The 6,033-nt window shown below is 46.7% G+C and overlaps 1 long non-coding RNA gene across 1 annotated transcript; it reads right to left on the reverse strand.

The window, feature by feature from the left end:
• Positions 1 to 4,512: 4,512 nt before the first annotated feature.
• On the reverse strand, positions 4,513 to 5,363 carry LOC111934878 (uncharacterized). Its single transcript, XR_002867469.2, has 3 exons — positions 5,307 to 5,363; positions 4,942 to 5,017; positions 4,513 to 4,798 (listed from the first exon to the last, which is right to left on the reverse strand). It is a non-coding gene; the product is annotated as an uncharacterized LOC111934878 (long non-coding RNA).
• Between the last annotated feature and the right edge of the window lie 670 nt (positions 5,364 to 6,033).

Here is a 6,033-nt window from a genome sequence, read left to right on the forward strand (position 1 = left end):
GGTTTTCATGTTGCTGTGGGGCCACTGGAAGGGTCTGGTAGCCACATCCTGCCTGTGCCCACTCCCCCATGTGAGACTCTCCCCAGGCCCTGGTGGCTTGAGCAAGATTTCTCGAGCCCCTGCTCTCTCTTGGGGCAGCCGTGCTGGGCCCAAGGTATGGGACTGAGCCAGGGAGCCTGTTCTGTGCTCCCGAGGAGCAGCCATGGCCCCCCACGGCCACAGGACTGTGGAAGGAGTGAAGTGTTAGCTCCTGGGCCTGAGAAAAGGCAGGAATGAGCCCCAGCTGAATCGGCCTTCACAAAAGCCTGTGAATCAAGCTGTGACTTCTGTGTGGAAAGGGCTGTTTGTGTGACAGGAGACATCACTGCCCTGGACAGCTGGATGGGATCCTGGGCCGGAGATGGAACTGCACTACACCACTGCTGCTGCATCCAGACCTGGGCAGCCCTTGGCCATGGGGTTATTTCTGAGACCAGCAGAAAACTTTAGCTTATTGCTAGGCAGCAAAAAGGAGATGAAAGTAATCTTATGCTGGTCCTACCTTATATTTCCTGCGTTATCTGTCCCTTCTTTTCTCCTCCCTTCTTTGCTATCAGCATGTACCCATTGGAAGTGACATCATGTAGCATTGTACTCTGTGGCCACAGCAGCTCCCCTGGCAGCAACCCTGGCACGGGCCACCACCTGCCCAGGGAAAAGGTTGGGAATGTGTAGAAAACTGAGGTTACCCAGGGCTGGGTGACAGGACATGGGGAAAAGCTCTGTGTTCTTGCTGGAGAGAGAAGTGAAAGATGCTCATGGCAAGAAGGGAGGATCTCAAGCAGTGGTGTTGACAGTGTAGAAACGTGGCCTGCAAATGAGAGTGGTAAATCAAGCTTCGTTAGTGTTGCTGCTGAAATCACCACTTTGTCAGCCTGAATGGATCCGTACGAGGGTGTCAGATGCATCGAGAAGATCAGAGCTGCCTCTGTGCACTAAGGAAATGTCTGTGTCCCTCCTTCACAAGCTCTAGGCCAACTCCCTGGCCTGTGATGGAGCTTATTTGGCATCTGAGTCCTGGGTTCAGAGGCACTGGCCTCACAAGGGCCTGTTTAGCTGCCTGACTTCTCTCTGAATGGCTGTTTGCTCACTGCCTGTGCTTGCATTTGTCACTATCTCTACATAAGAGTGCACCATTCTACGATGAAGAGGCTACTGAGTGTAAATCCTAGGGAAGGAATAAATTTCTGTGTTGTCTGTTGTGGAACAGGCAGAGAAAGAGGTCAATTGCAGCTTTGGTCTACCCTTGCTTCACCAAAATTCATTGTGCTCTCAACGCTGGTCCCTGTGCTGTATCAGTGGCTGTTTGAACATCCTGGCGGGAGGCACCAAGATTTACCAATGCAGAGAAATTCAGGAATGTTTGTTCATGTTTGACTGTGGTAATTAATGACATTATGGTGATGTCCATTTTACAAAGGGCCATGACTGGAGCTCAACAGTGCTGCTGCTGTGATGAGAGATCCACCTGGCTTTGCAGAGCTGAGAGTCTCTAACAGTGAAGCCAGGCAAAGGATGGTGGTGTTGGAGAAAGGACAAAAGTTGAGGCAAAAGCACCTCCACATCCTGCATGTGGATCCACATCCACAGCAAGCAGGGCTGGCACAATAAAGCAGTTGGTCTTGTTCTGTGTCCTAGGTGAAAATATTCAAGGCAAAACCTATCCTCTCTGTTAGCCAGAGAGGCTGTGGATGTCCCATCCCTGGAAGTGTTCAGGGCCAGACTGGACAGGGCCCTGAGCAGCCTGGTCTGGTGGGTGGCATCCCTGCCCAAGGCAGGGGGTTGAACAATACAGTCTTTAAGGTCTCATCCAACCCAAACCATTCCATGATTTCATGCTCCTGTAGGCTGAGTTTCTGGATAATGCCAGTTTCTCCTGAATCCTGTATTTTGTCATAGCTAGTCCTGCTAGAATCAGACAAAGCAGCTACAGAGGGGAACAGCCCTCACTAATTAAGGAGATCAGCATCTGACACTAATCCAGGGGAAATCAGTCTAGGCTACATCAGGTAACAGGAGCTGGGGATGATGGGTTTGCCTGCATCTTCTCCCTGAAAAGGTCACTTTCACCTGTCATCCCATTTGCTTTCCTCTGTGTATCAGGTCTTGCAAAAGAAAGCATTGAGTACTTTTAATTAGAGGCAGCATTACAGTTCAAAATGTACTTGATCTTTATTTCACACTGTTTAGAGTAGATTGAGCAAAGTATTACAGCTAACAGGATTTTTTTTAAGAGAACACTCCCGGTGCAACTCCACTGATAATTTGATCATTTAAGCATTTTTAAGATCTGAAAATGACAGTCTGCCTTTTCTACATTATAAAAGGGATGTCTTTAAGGTGCCAAGCAACACATTCAAGGGGAATACCATTGTTTGGTTTTAACTTCTGCCCTGATATTAAAGAGATGAAGTAGAGAAGTAGGACATTTCATCATCTTAAAAAACAATGCAGTAGACTTTAAAAATTCACAGAATTAATTACTTCAGTGAAAAAACATCATCATCATCATCATCATCACCATCAACCTATAACTGGGTCATTCACCAGTTACAGGAATCAAAGAATTTCAAGGCAGAGCTCAGCCCATGTATTAACTCATCAGGATTGCTTGTTTAACATGTTGCTGCCATTCCCATTACTGGCACACAACAGAACTTGCTGCAGGTGGCCCAGCAAAATGTTTTCATATTTTTTAGATTCACGGGAACCTTTTGTCTAAGCTACACAGTGGAACAACTGCACTGTGCAAAACGCAGCATCTCATCCAGGCACAGCCTTGGAAAGCCACAGTTCTTCTTTGGCAGTAAAGGCCAGACAGTCATTCCATAACTTGAGAACTGCTGATGACCTACCAGTGTGCAGGATCCCAAACTGTAAGACCAAGTGGGGAGGAGAGAATTTGGGAAGCTGAGAGCAGGGATGCAATTTTCCTGCACTCACAACTTTCTGGTGTGAGTTAACAGAACCCCTCAGCCAACAGAGATGTGCTTCCAAACCACTCTTATTGACAAAGGCATTTAAAACCTGAATTCAATAGGATGGCAGAAGGCTAAAAATGTTAATCAGGAATATTTAGTCAAGCACAAAAAGTGATTGACAAACAGCTAATGTCAGGGAATACCTTATGGAGCAAGGTATGAGGTGAGCAGGTTAAACTGCTCTGTTCATCGTGGTGACTGAATCCCTTTGCTTCAGATTCAATATTAAATCTCCATGTGAAATCCCCTGCAAATAAAATAGGTAACAACATCTCCTGAAACTGCTGGTCTGCTTCAGGACCAGCTATGACCTGGAAAGGTAAGTATTATTGTAGTTACATTTTTTCCCAGTTCTAGATCCTTTTCCTAAAGGATGTCAGGGTGGTAGCCAGCTGTAGCACTTTTAACATAGCAGAGGTGGGGAGACCTCTATAGAGAATCATCAGAGCTGAAACTCAGATCTGCTTTTCCACTTGGTTTAATTGAGATGTGAGGTTGTAGCATCCTTCAGTTAGAATCCTGTCGAACCCCTCTGAGATGCACAAATGTGAGTTCATGGCTGGCCACACAAGCACTGCAGCTCAGCAGTCTCTTGGGCCCTCAGGAAAGAATCCTGCAACCAAAATTCTGTACAGAGCCAACAAGAACAGTCAATAATAAAGAAATCAATACCCCCAGAGCCTGCATTTGGGTTTGAAAGCACTGTTTGGGATGGTTTTCCTCATCAGAGATCTGTTTTTTCCAGCACAAGCCAAAATCTGCTTTTCTGTCCAGGCAGCTTAGCTAGCAGGGAAATGGGAGCAGCCTTTTTGTCCTGTGTTTTCATGTCTAGGTATTTTACAGGTAATTCTCGCATTGGAAACCCAAGGTTGCATGGTTCAATCCATAAGGGCAGAAGAGAAAACCCAGTGCGCATTCAGTTCCTCCAGGGCGAGTAAAGGCCCTTGTTTTAGGAGATGGCATGGCTAGCTGGCCAACTGGGAGAGCTTTTATCTGAACAGGCCAGAGCAGATTTTGTTCTGCAAAGCTGAAATGGGGCCTCTGGAGAGGAAGATAAAACTCTGTATGCTTAGGCAAGGAGCTGCCAGAGGATTTTCTGGCTGGGGGCTCTCATCTTTCAACACATCCTCACCCAGGAGAGGTAACCAGGAGACCAAGGACCGCACAAGCTGACATTATTTCCCTACTGATCCTTTTCAGTTCTGGATAAGGCTGGCCAGCTTGCTCTGTTGTGACTGCTTTAATTGGTTCCCTGTAAGGTCCCTAGACTTTGTACTTTCCCTGTAGGGCCAAGCTCATTCAAAAATCCACACAAACCAAAACAAATCTTTCATCTCTTCCCTGGACTTTCCCCCTGTTGCATACCCCCAAGTGGTGTTGGTGGTGAACCTTTCCTCCTAGCACGAATCCCTTGCTCCAGGCAAGCTCTCTGTGACTCAGTGCGAGTTTCCCAGGCTAAGAACTCAGTCAGGACAGGATGATGCAGTGACAATAGAAGACATAACCTGTTTATTTTAGCCCCTATTTAGATTGTGACTGAAGTGGGAGCTGCCGCAAGCCAAGGCTCCCGTTTCTCACAGAGCCTTGGTGGTGGCATCAGTCCAGGGTGTGGCTGGTGCTGGTGGAAGTGCTGGTGCTTCAGAGTTGATGTTAGAGGAGAAGGACACGTAGAGCATCACGTAAACCCCTCGTTGTGTGTGCAGACATAATGAGGGATGTTGTAGATTAACCAGGGTGACGTATCCTCATAGGAAGCAATGGGCCTGGCACTCTTTCCTCTGGACAGATAAAGGAGCAGATAAAGACATTGTGCCAGACCTCTGTTAGAGGAAGGGCTTTCAGGCTGGCAAAGTCATTGAAATATATCAGATTGAAACACTTGTCCTCTTTCCTATTCCACAGCAACTCAGGACAGCCTTACTTTGTTTGAGTCCCATTACTGGAATTTCTGGGGAGAGTTCATGCACATGTTGCTCACACCATTTTCCTGTTTGTGCCTAGAGAGAGGGGATTGAAAGTCAAGATTACTGTGCCTGAGTTTCTTAGTGTAAGGCAATATTTATTTCAATGCAATGATAAGTAAAGAAGCCGAGGATTTTCTAATTCTATTTTTTTTCTAAGTTCAACCTGTTTGGGGTTTTTTTTGTTAATTCCATTTCATTAGGTTTACTTTAGAAAAAAAAAAAAAAAAGGAAACAAATTTGAACTCAGAAGGAAAGCACAGATTTCACACATGCCCCCTATTTTTTCATTCTAATTTTTGACATTTTGACTCTTGTCCAGCACCTCTAAACATGGACCAGCTTTCCCAGGTGTTTCCTTGCCTGCAGAGGCTGAGGGCTGCTGCCCTTGCTCATCACAAACAGCAATTGTGACATTGCACACCACTCAGCTCTTGTTGAGACCAGACTCACCACATGCCCCAACAAAAGCAGCAAGAGGAAAGTTATAACAAGGGGACAAAAGGTATATTCAGCAGCAGTAAAGAATGTGCAGGAATAAGACAGTCATGCAAATCTTGCCGTGAAAATGCTGCCTGCTCTCGGGGTAGTTGCAGCAGGAAGAGCAGCTCTGGAATACAGTGTGTTGCTCCAGAGGCAAAGCCAGTGAAGGGCAGCACTGAAGCCCATGTGGTGTTGCTCCTCTCCTTCAGGTAATGGGGGGGGCTCTACACGAGCAGTCACTTTAGGACACCCCTCTCTGGCCTTCCTCACAGTCCTGTTTATCTCCTCTCTAAACATTCCCTCTGTCACCAAGTGTATCTTTGATGATGGTCCAAAGTTTATATCCGCTCTCATTTTTAACCTTCATGTCCTGTGGCCGAGCTTGCTGAGCTCATTACGTGTGCACCAGTCTCCAAGCACGTAGGCCAGCTCCTCTTCTCTTTACTGGGTGACTGATTAGCAGCAGCAGGACCGCCCAGCAAGGAAGGGACAGCTCTCAATGCCAAGCAGTCAACAGGGTTTGTTTTTGCACCATGCCCTAGAGGCATTCCATAGGCACTGCGTTTTCC

The sequence above is a fragment of the Cyanistes caeruleus genome, chromosome 11, assembly GCF_971803275.1.
Source record: "Cyanistes caeruleus chromosome 11, bCyaCae1.hap1.1, whole genome shotgun sequence".
NCBI classification, from domain to species: domain Eukaryota; kingdom Metazoa; phylum Chordata; class Aves; order Passeriformes; family Paridae; genus Cyanistes; species Cyanistes caeruleus.